A 13,530-nucleotide genomic window follows, 5' to 3' on the forward strand; every position below is an offset into this window, starting at 1 on the left:
AACACGTGAAAAAACCTGAGTCCTCACTTTGGCCTCTTTTATCCAATTTCCACTTTTACCCTTCCACTCTTCATATTCCATTTATTTTATTATTTAATTATTATTAAAATAAATAACATCTATAATAATAATAAAAATAATCCAATAATTCAACTTTATTTAATTAAATTAATAAAATAATATTGACTCAATTAAATAATTCTCTTATTTTAATCGGGGTGTTACAACTCTCCCCCACTAAAAGAGTTTTCGTCCTCGAAAACATACCTCAAGCAAATAGAGCCGGATACGACTCCTTCATCTGATCTTCACGCTCCCAAGTCAAGCTCTCACCAGCTGGACCTCCCCAAACAACTTTCACTAGAGCAATCTTCTTACCTCTCAGGGTCTTCTCTTCTCGGTCATCTATCCGAATTGGCAACACCTCAACGGTCAAATTATCCCTCACCTGGATATCATCCAACTGAACAACATGCGAAGGATCCGCAATATATTTTCTCAACTAAGATACATGAAACACATCATGCAGATTAGAAAGCGACGGCGGTAAAGCTATCCGATACGCCACTTCCCCAACCCTTTTCAAAATCTGATACGGACCCACAAACCTCGGAGTAAGCTTTTTAGACTTTAAAGCTCTACCCACACCTGTCGTCGGAGTAACTCTCAAGAACACATGATCTCCCTCTTGGAACTCAAGTGCCTTTCTCCTGTTATCATGATAACTCTTCTGACGACTCTGAGAAATCTTCATTTTCTCCTGAATCATCTTAACCCTTTCAGTCGTCTGCTGCACAATCTCAGGTCCGAGTACAACACTCTCACCTGATTCATACCAACACAATGGAGTTCTACACCTCCTACCATACAATGCTTCATATGGAGCCATACCGATACTAGCATGAAAACTATTATTATAAGTAAACTCCACCAACGGCAAATAACTATCCCAAGAACCACTCTGCTCCAACACACAAGCTCTCAACAAATCCTCCAAGGATTGGATAGTTCTTTCAGTCTGACCATCAGTCTGAGGATGATAAGCTGAACTCAACCTCAACTTAGTCCCCAACGCTTTCTGCAAACTTTCCCAAAATCTAGAAGTAAATCTGGGATCTCTATCAGACACAATACTGGATGGAATACCATGCAGCCTCACTATCTCCTCAATATACAACTCTGCCAACTTCTCTAAAGAGTGATTAATCTTCATCGGCAAGAAATGCGTCGACTTAGTCAATCGATCCACAATCACCCAAATAGAATCATTACCTTTCGTCGTCCTCGGCAATCCCGTCACAAAATCCATGGAAATGCTATCCCACTTCCATTCAGGAATCTTCAAAGGTTGCATCATACCTGCCGGTTTCTGATGTTCAATCTTTGACTTCTGACAAGTCAAACAGGCATACACAAACTTAGCAACATCTCTTTTCATACCAGCCCACCAAAACAACTTCTTCAAATCTTGATACATTTTAGTTGCACCTGGATGGATGCTCAATCCACTCCTATGGCCCTCTTCAAGAATACTCTTTTTCAATTCAGACACCTCAGGAACACAAACTCTACCCTTAAATCGCAGGATGCCATTCTCATCAATCTCAAAATTACCACCATTACCCTGGTTAACCATAGTAATATGATCAACTAGAGCGACATCAACTTGCTGACCATTCCGAATATCTTCCAGAATTCCACTAGTCAACTTCAGCATACCCAACTTTACACTATCAGCGGAAACTTCACAACCCAAACTCATATCACGGAACTGTTCAATTAACTCGAGCTCCCGAACCATCATCATAGACATATGTAGAGACTTTCTACTCAGCGCATCTGCAACTACATTAGCCTTACCGGGATGATAACTCAATTCAAAGTCAAAATCCTTCAGTAATTCTAACCACCTTCTCTGCCTCATATTTAACTCTTTCTGATCAAACAGATACTTCAGACTCTTGTGATCACTGAACACTTCGAATCTGGAACCATACAGATAATGCCTCCACATTTTCAACACAAATACAACAGCTGCAAGTTCTAGATCATGCGTAGGATAATTCCTCTCATGAACTTTCAACTGTCTAGAAGCATAAGCTACAACTTTACCATTCTGCATCAAAACACCACCAAGACCCATCAAAGAAGCATCACAATAAACAACGAAGGACTCACCAGGATTAGGCAAGATCAACACTGGAGCACTGGTCAACCGCCTCTTCAACTCAACAAAACTCGCTTCACAAGCTGCATCCCACACATACACTTGACCCTTCTTAGTCAACTGCGTCAACGGCAATGCCAACCTAGAGAAGCCCTCAATAAATCTGCGATAATAACCAGCTAACCCCAGAAAACTGCGTATCTCAGTAGCAGACTTCGGAGTCTCCCACTGTAATACAGCATCAACTTTGGCAGGATCAACAGAAATCCCACCACTCGAAATCACATGGCCAAGGAAACTCACTTCCTTCAACCAGAACTCACATTTAGCTAACTTTGCATATAATTTCTTTTCTCTTAACACCTGCAAAACAATTCTCAGATGTCCTGCATGCTCTTCTTCCGTCTTAGAATATATCAATATATCATCTATGAACACCACAACAAAATTATCAAGGTACGGATGAAATATACGATTCATATATTCCATAAACACACCTGGAGCATTAGATACACCGAACGGCATCACAGTGTATTCATAGTGACCATACCTCGTACGGAAAGCAGTCTTCGCAATATCGTCTGACTTCACTCGGATCTGATGATAACCCGACCGCAAATCAATCTTACTGAAAACATGAGCTCCAACCAACTGGTCCATCAAATCATCAATCCTCGGCAATGGATACCGATTCTTGATAGTCACCTTATTCAACTGCCGGTAATCGACACACAACCTCATCGTACCTTCTTTCTTCTTCACTAACAATACTGGTGCACCCCAAGGAGAAACACTTGGACGCACAAACTTCTTCTCAAGCAATTCCTCCAGTTGCTTCTTCAGTTCAACTAATTCCGCTGCCGACATTCTATAAGGAGACATCGACACTGGACTCGTACCTGGTACTAAGTCAATGGCAAATTCTACTTCACGTTCTGGAGGTAAATCACTTACATCCTCCGGAAACACATCCTGAAATTCACAGACAACAGGCAAATCTACACTTACCACTTTCTTATCCGCGTGCAGAGACGCAAATAAAGCGAATATCTGAGCTTCATCTTTCACAAAATCCCCCACCTGCTTAGCAGATAGAAATCTTGCCTCATCATTCTCACCAACTTCAGAAAATCGCACCGTCTTCCTACAGCAGTTGATAAACACGCCATAGAATTCTAGCCAATTCATTCCCAGAATAATATCAATTTGGTGCAAGGGTAAGCACACCAAATCAACCACGAACTCTCTCTCAAAGATCGTCAACTGACAACCTCGACAGACCACAGAAGTCTTCACAGAACCATTAGCAGGAGTATCTATCACCATACTTCCGCCTAGGGACGACATAATCACACCACTCCTGGTCGCACACTCATACGAAATAAACGAATGAGTAGCACCAGTGTCAACAATAGCAAGCAATTCAACATTATTAATCAAGCAAGTACCTTTAATCAGATTATCTTCTTTAGGAGCTTCAGTCCCACTCAGAGCAAACACCCTACCAGTAGTATGAGCTGCAGTAGCCGCCTTCTTCGGTTTCGAGCACTGCGAACTGATATGGCCTTTCTCGCCACAATTAAAACATGTCGGACCAGCATCCTTACATTCCGTAACTCTATGACCAGCCTGACCGCATCAGAAACATCTCAGCACTTTCTTGGCACAGCTATCAGCACGGTGGCCTGGCTCGCCACACTTGAAACATTTACCAGCTATGGGAGATCCTCCCCCACTTGGCTTCTTCGCATCTACCACTTTCTGCTTACCTTTACCATTCGGAGATGCATAAGGACTACCACGATCCTTATTCTTCTTCTCACTAAGACTCTTGTAGTGAGCAGTCTTAGCCTTGCTATCTTCATCAAATATCCTGCACTTGTTAACCAGTGTAGGAAACCTACGAATCTCCTGGTAACCAATACCTTGTTTGATCTCGGGACGCAACCCGTTCTCAAACTTGACACACTTAGATTCCTCAGCATCAACATTATTATAATGAGGACAATACTGTACCAGCTCCTCAAACTTCGAAGCGTAATCAGCAACAGACATGTTACCCTGCTTCAGTCCCAGAAATTCCATCTCCTTCTTACATCGCACATCAGCAGGAAAATATTTCTCCAGAAAGGCCGTCTTGAACCTTTCCCAAGTCATCTCAGCACCTGGTACTGCAATCCTCTGTCGAGTGTTATCCCACCAGTTTTCAGCCTCTTCAGATAACATATGCGTACCAAACTGCACCTTCTGTGCTTCAGTACACGTCATCACCCGGAAAATCTTCTCAATTTCCTTCAGCCAAATCTGAGCACCATCTGGATCATAGCGCCCCTTGAATGTAGGAGGGTTATTCTTCAGAAACCTTCCCAAATTCCTAAACTCGTCGACCGGCGGATTCTGCTGCGCCTGCATAGCCTGCGCCATAGCAGCCAAAGCCTCAGCAATCGCACGGTCATTTTCTCCAGCCATACTCTGCACGACACAACTACAACCGTTAAATATCGACAGTGTCATTTACACTAATCGACCAACAGGGAAAACATCACATTATGACTCGACTGGACTGACCATGCTCTGATACCACTAATGTAACACCCTTCTACCCAAACGACATATTTAAATAGATTATCAGAGTACAACATGTAGAAGAGTTTACATTTCTTACAACATAACAATTATCGCATCACAACATAAAACATATTATTTATTTTATTAAAACTTCGCAGCGGACAACAACATTAATATTATCATTCATCATATAACAATTCATAATAATGGTTCAACATTATCTCAACAAAACATCTCAACATGTTAGTCATCATAAACAACGTAAATAATAATCAATTATCTATCGAATCCCATAACCCCGGTGTCACATGACCAGAGCATTTGACTCGACTCTGTAGAATAACTCTACACTTATTCTTCAAACCTCAACAATAGCTACTCCTCTTTATCTGCACATTGCTCATCATAGATGAACATAAACACATGCAGAAGGGGTGAGAATTACATTATTAAATAATAATATAACGACAGAAATATAAACATAAATATATTTCACATATGCCAACACAGCTCATCATAATCATCATAATCAACATATTCATGAACATCAACAAAACAACATATCAAATGCAATGCACACACCCATGCATGACTCAACACGACTCGGTATACCCATTTTGTGACCAACTACAGGATCACCACTCCCAGATTCATCACCATAGAATCCGAGTTCCCCGCAAGGAACCAAGCCTCTCAACAAGCCCGGAGTCAACAACATCATTGGAACTCAGTCCGTTCATCACTAGGCATCGGCCTTTCATGAATGCATGCACACCAAGCATGCATCATAATCAACATAGCAACAACAGCATCATATATTCATGTTATCATCATCATTAACACATTCTATCACAAAAGCATATCACATCATGCCACATAATCAAACACAGTATTATCACACTCTACTAATATCTATACCACTCAAAGCAACGGGAAATGATCCCTCGTATACCATGCATCAGCTAAGTTACCTCGCTCAGCCTAACCAACCAAAAACTGCACAACAACAGCCCAGGAAAGACCACAAGTCTGCCCATACGCGTATTGCCTATGCCCATACGCGTATTGCCCACGCCTGACCAAATCCATACGCGTATTGCCATGTCCATACGCGTATGCTACGCGTATCATATTCCCATACGCGTACCAACAGAGACCAAAACACGTTCAAAACATCATCTTCCTCATCCATACGCGTATTGCCTAGTGCCATACGCGTACCAGCAATCTCATACGCGTATCGCCTAGTGCCATACGCGTATGACCAGAAACCAGATTTACAGATCTGCAATGGCTTTTTCTGCTACGAGATCTATCCAAATTCATCCTTCCACAGTCCAAATTTCACACAAAATCACTCATATCATCTAATACAAATAGTCCCCTATTCGATTTCACAAATCCTAACATCATTGCATATAATTTCTACGAATTCATTCGATTAAAATCCCAATTTCGTTCATCCAATATTTCACCATTTTCAGCATATTATTGTTTAATAAGGTTCAGACCCCTTACCACTTTGGATTGAAGGAAGCTCTGAGCAATCTTTGGCCTTTTCCTCTTCCTTCTCTTTCTCTTCAGCGTTTCTCCCCCTTTCTCTGACTCTGAGGCAAAACACGTGAAAAAACCTGAGTCCTCACTTTGGCCTCTTTTATCCAATTTCCACTTTTACCCTTCCACTCTTCATATTCCATTTATTTTATTATTTAATTATTATTAAAATAAATAACATCTATAATAATAATAAAAATAATCCAATAATTCAACTTTATTTAATTAAATTAATAAAATAATATTGACTCAATTAAATAATTCTCTTATTTTAATCGGGGTGTTACAGCTTGCGGGAGGCTGAAGGGAGTGATGTGTCAGTTGGTGAAACCTGTCTCCTACGGGAAGAAGAAGATGGAGAAGTATGAGCCCTAGAAGTAGATGTCTCTGCATGGCAAGATTGAACAGGAGCCTCTAGAATCAGACTCTTCTCCCACCACACTGATCTCTGTTGTGCAATCCTCTTGTACCTCAAGCTATCGTGTTTATAAGCCAAATTGCATGTAAGTTAAATTAAACCAAACAATTAGTGCAAGCAAGCAACACTACGAACAAGAAAAGCAAAAAAAAAATAGACTGAGAATTTCTGGAGATGCATCTCCGATTACATGGAAACTAAACGTTGAAAATTTTCGAAGATGCCTCTCCATAATTTTTTGCAACTCTCTAGTTCAACAATGGCGGCAATGCAGAAATGTAAACCTTAAAATAAACGGTTTGATCATGATTTTCAAAAAACAAACATGTTTTACAACATTTATAAACTAACATTCTTACATTTCCTACTCATTTGATACCTAAATCATCATTTTCATCTCATTTACACAAAAACTCAAAAAACTTATCAAAACATCAAAAACATACAATTTTTCACTTTGCTTTAGTGTTGGATGATGTTTCTAATGGTGATTGAAGATCCTTTGAGCTTAGTTGTTTGATTTTGGATTTGGTGATGAAATAAATTTGAGAGAGTTTGAAGAGGTTTTGAGATTTTTCAAAAATGAGGAAGGAGAAGGGTTCTTGCACGATTTAAGCTTTAATACCTTCCAGAGATGCATCTCTGAAATAAATTTGAAGATGCATCTCCGAAATATTTTAACGTTAACTCAGAGTTGGATGCGTTTGGAGATGCATCTCCAGAATCTGGGGGAATTTTAGTATTTTCATGTGGTGTCTAAATAATATATAGGATGCATGAATAAATTCCCCGATAAAATTAGGGAACGAGTCAAGTGAGTTTGAAGTGGGTAAGTCACGTGACTTTGGGCTAATTTTTCCATTTCGATTAATTGTGTGAATCTGATTTCACTATTACGAAAAGGTTTTTTCACCATGGTTAAAAAATAATACTATCACGGTTGACCAAGCATGGTAACATAATAGGGTGTGGTAGTATGTGTCAGCCTTACCACTACGAGCTGATAACCTTAGTAAGAACCCAATACCGTGTACATATCACTATGATTGTAAAAACCAATCGTAGTAAAACATGGAGGTTGTTATGATATAATCCAAGTTGTAGCCTGAGCCCAAGTTTGTTAGGGTAAAGGTTTGTTATGTTAGTTACTTAGTATACAAGTAGCATAGTTGTATATATACACATAATTGTAATTTAGTTTTATATAGCTTTTAATAATAACAATTCATCAATTACTTTTCATTCTCTTTTTCATTCCTTCTCTCATTTAAAGTGACTCATGCACTAACAAATCGGTATCTAGAGCTTATGGTTCCCACTCTTGATCGTGTTTTCAAGAAATTCATTTTGATGGTCATGCTTCTAGAGATCATGAATCGCGGTTACTGTAGAGATGAACGGTACCAATGACATTCTTAATTCTCTTCTAATTCTTGACAGCAAAAATTGGAACCGATGGAGTAAGTAGATGAAGTCTTTATTCGATTTTTATAAAACCCTAGAAGTGGCCAACAATGGCATCCATGAGCTTGCTGACAATGTAATCGATGCTCAGAGAGCCAATCACAAGGATTCGAAGAAGAAAGATTGCAAGGTTGCGTATTGTATTCAATCTATAGTAGATGTGGTGAACTTTGATTGGATTTCTCATGTCGAATCGACGAATGAGGCATGGGATATTGTTGTCAAGTATTACGAAGGGGGTGGGAAGGTTAAAGTTGTCAAATTGTAGATGTTGTGAAGGTTAAAGTCGTCAAATTGTCAAGTATTGTGTATTGTATTCAATCCATAAAGTCTTTCGTTTCAACTATGCCAATGAGGTCCTCTTGCATACTAGAATTAGTACATTCAGATGTATGTGACCCATTTGAAGATCATACCATTGGAGGAAATAGACAGTCTCCAATCTTTCTACTAATATTGCCTTGTGTCTTTCAAGTATTTGGTGCCCCAATCTCATGGTGCTCAAGAAAGCAACCTATGGAGGAACTATCATCATGTGAGGCTGAATATATAATAGGATACTATGTTGCTTGTCAAGAAATTTGGATTAAATATGTGTTGGAAGAGATGGAGGTCGAAGTGAAGAAACCTCTGATGTTGCAGATTAATAACAAGTCAGCCATTAATCTTGGAAAGAATTCAATTCTGCATGAAAGGAGTAGGAACATTGCGAATAGGTTTCATTTCCTAAGGGAAAAGGTAAACCAAGGTGAACTTGAAGTTAGGCATTGCTCGAGTGAAGCACATTTGACTGACATTTTCATCAAAGGGCTGAAGATAGACAGATTCTTAACTTTGAGAAAGAAATTAGGAATGGTTCAGATTGCCTATGATTAGTTTGTGTTCGGCAACTTGGATTATAAGGGAGTATGTTGTGATATAAACAAAGTTGGAGTTCAAGCCCAAGTTAGTTAGGGTTATGATTTATTATGTTAGTTACTTAGTATATAAGTAACATAGTTTTATATACACACATAATTGTAATTTAGTTTTATATAACTTTCAATAATAACAATTCATCAATTACTTTTTATTCTCTTTCTCATTTCTTCTGTCACTTAAAGTGTCTCACGCACTAATAAAGGTCAGGGGTTTGATACCCATTGCCCGAATTTTGAGAGATTTTTCAACACTTTACCACGGTTGAATGTTACCATCTTAGTGAAAGACTTAGCGTACTATATTTTACCATGGTTATAACTAGTAACTGTTGTGATATGTTCACTTGAGTTTATTATTACTTATATGAAATATTTATTTAACCAACTTGTCAATAAACACATTACCTTTCAATCTGATTTAGAAATTAATAATATGACAAATGAAGTTATATTAGAAAACCAGCTACACTAATCAATATTTTTTGAAATTTCTACAATCTATAATTCATATATTGCTCTTTGTCTGTTAGAATTTGATTTAATGTTTATAAGTCTTCAATCAACACTTCCTTTTTTACTAGTTCATTCTGTAATATATTAATTTTCCAGAATGAACTAGTAAAAAAAGAATCGTTGATTGAAGAACTAGAAACATTAAACCAAATTCTAATATTCAAAGAGTGGGATACGGTAACGGCCTGAAAAACACGTAAAATATTGATTAACGTAAGTTATTTTCTAACATAAGTTAATTATTATTATTATTTTCTAATTCAATTCAAAAGTTTATACATTAAGTAAGGGATTAGGAAAACACTCAAGCCACATATGATATAATAAACTCATCTTCTATGACATGTTGATTGAACATAATGAAAGTTGCAATGTACATGGTATATCATTAAAAAACATCAACAATAACACAACTTTTATCAATTTACCTTAAACAACAACACATCTTAACAACAACACATAACTTTTATCAACAAAATCAAAATCATCATCAACAAACAACTTTTATCAACAATAAAATATCTTAACAACAATATACAACTTTTATCAACAACAACATACTTTAACAACAACATATAAGTTTTATCAACAACAACCTACCTTAACAACATCATAAAAATATCACCAACAACATATTTTAATAACAACATACAACTTTTATGAACAACAACATACCTTAACTACAACATATAACTTTTATCGACAATAACATACAAGTTTTATCAACAAAAACAAAATCATTAACAACATACAACTTTTATCAACAACAACATTCCTTAAACAACATACAACACAAATCAACAAAAACATCAACATATCTCAACAAAAACATAAAAAATATCACAACTAATAACATAAAAGGTGGAAACGTCTCATGTACCTGAAATTTGAAGAGGAAGTGAAAGAAATGAGTTTTTTATAACACCTTTTCTTGATCCATAAGAGTTGAAGAAGATATGTTAAAGTTTTGTAAAGAATGACATGCAACCGTTAATGGAGATTATGATAAGGCGTGAGAGAGATGTTAGAGTTTTTTTTTATAAGAGAGACTGTTGTTCTGTCCTAAATGAGAGAACTATCACTTAAATATAGGTTATACTTTTCACCACGGTTGATAAAAACAACTGTGATGAAATATAGGTACATTTCACTATGGCTTTTGTTATAGACCGTGGTGAAAGGTATTTTAATTTAAATATAAATATAATATTATAAGTGACATGTCCATTTTGTAATCAAAAAAAGGAAAATTGTTGGTGCTTGGACTCGAAGCCTATAGACCTTAACATATCACCATAGTTATTAGTATGGACCATGGTGAAAAATATTTAATAAGAAAAATGTTGGCGCCTAAATTAGAGCTATTACTTTCGTTGATTTAAGAGTCAAAGTAATAGCATATTATGATAGGTTTATTTGTAGTCATGTTTTTTCGCATGTATTTCCTTTTATATTTTCAAAAGCATATGTCCAACCTCCTTCCTCATCTTAGGATGTCGCACCTCCTTAGATTTTTCATAGTTGTCGAACTTCACTCCTTCTGTTGCTGCAACATTGAGTCAAATCCATCGATGTTGATCTCAGTTGAAGTTGATTGGTTATGTTTTTGTTTAAATGTCTAACTTAAATGCAAAAGTTTGTATTTGATGAATAAAAACCGAAAGGAAGTATCTCTTAATAATAGTACTATCTTTTAAGCGAAACAATTACAACAAATAATCATGTCTTTTTTTTAATAAGCCAAATATGTATAATAATGACTAAATACATCATTAATTTAATGAATCTAAAAAAAAGTTTTGTTATTTCTAATAGTGAACGAAGAGTGTATATATATAAAATAAAAATAATTTTTAAAATAACTAAAGTTAAAACACACATGACCGATACTATTCAGCCAACTTGTTTACGAATGTAAAAGCTCCAGCTCAAAATGATACGATAAACATCTATTCAGACGAAACAAATCTCAAAAAAGTTGCTACCAGAACCGTCTTTGAAGGCGTGCAAGACAGACTACCACACAGAATCTCAAATTTGAGAGAGTTAAACTATAGTTAAATAGGGTCTCATAAAATATCTGTCAAGTTATATTGTGATTAAGTATGACTTATATTAGTTTTGACATGGTTAAATTGTGACTAATCTGCACAGAACATTCAAAAACTTGAGACGACTTTGGATGCGACTGAACTCCATAACCCGTTCGCCGTCGACTAACAAAAAGAGAGAAAACAAAAACCGCTACTTGTAAAGGCCATAAGATAGTCGTCGAAAAAAGATGTGATTGTAGTACAACTAGGAGGACTTCATGATGCGTAGACTAAAGGCTTGAATCATGTCCTCTCATTGCATGTTTCTATACTTTTCTAAACAATATTAATGCATATGTGTAGGTTCTTTTTTTTTTTTTTTTAATTTTTTACTCAAATAACCCACATTTTCAACAAAAAAAATCCCAAAATAACCCACATTTTATAATAATTCCCAAACTAGACCACTTTCCAAAAAAAGGTTAACACATAGGTGTCAGATGAATTGACGCCACCTCTTTAACTTAAAGAGGAGACACCAATTGAAATGACTTATGCACATGGTGTTGTCAATCCAATTGGTGCGTGTGTGTAAAGAATGAGAGGAGGCGCCAATTGGTTTGACGCCTGTGTGTATTATATATTTTTTTTTATAAATAGAGGTGTGGTGTGATTCATTTTTCCACATCTCTTTTCATTATATTGCAAACATGTACGTCTTCATTGTCGCTATGGGAAAGTGATTTATTCGAGAGACAAGCCTCCAATGGAGATGCTCTTCTAGAACATCTATCATTCCGAGCAACTACAGAGGAAGTTGGTTCGTTGGTTAGACGGAAACATACTTGAAGGTGAAAAAGTTATAAGTATTGAGAGACACGATGTGTACGTGGGTGTGTGCGAGTTAAAAATGATAAGGATGCGAGGGAAATGATGTTTGGACCAAATGATATCAGTTTGATTATTGTAATCAGTTAGAAATGTTATTTTTAATGTTGTGGTTAAGTATGTTTTATCTGTTTTGATATTTGTTGTTTGTGTTGTGTATTCATACCTGTTTGTTTTTAAGTGTGTTTAAGTTGGGATGATGTTAGTTATTAACATTGTTGTAACAAAAAGTTATTAGTATATCAAAATCAAAGGTTACAAAAATTGAAAGGAGGTACTAAATTATGATGCAGAAGTTGCTCTAAGATTGGGACATTTTTTTCTTATTGTGTCCGGGTTGACGACATATACTACATAATCTTATAATTTTATCAGTCGTATCCATTTTTATTCTAATGCGCGTGCAGTTTGGCCGTCCTTTTTTCTTTCTTCGCATCTCATTGTTGTGCCAAACTATGTCCCCTTGATATGGAGGTCAATATTCCTTCATTACTAGAACTGAGAAGATTTCATTGTATACATTCATGACGGTAATGACCTTGTAAACATTAGATAGATAGTTGTAAGCGTCCTGGAAAGTATGTGCGCATGCCGCAATGATATGTGAACAAGGTATACGGAAGGCCTGAAACTTGCCATAATCGCACCAACTTCTGTTTAGTCTTATAACATAGGATAAATTTGGCCTCCCTTTATTGTGGTCCATTGTTTCTCGTACACTGAAATTTTGCGTATGACGGTTAACAAATGTATTGTCATTAACCAAATTAATTCGTAATAACAGATGTATTGTCATTAACCGAATTAATTCGTAATAATTTTTTTATAATATCACCCATTTTATAATCTAATATATTTTCACATTTCAGTTCATTTGACATCCATATTTAAACCTGGATCATGGCCATGAAATCAACGAACAAAATGTAGCTATTTGAACTACATACACACCGATCATAAGGTTCACCACTGTGGAGATGCACCATAATGACTGTGTTAAATTGC

The sequence above is a fragment of the Lathyrus oleraceus genome, chromosome 1 (assembly GCF_024323335.1).
Source record: "Lathyrus oleraceus cultivar Zhongwan6 chromosome 1, CAAS_Psat_ZW6_1.0, whole genome shotgun sequence".
In the NCBI taxonomy this organism is placed as follows: domain Eukaryota; kingdom Viridiplantae; phylum Streptophyta; class Magnoliopsida; order Fabales; family Fabaceae; genus Lathyrus; species Lathyrus oleraceus.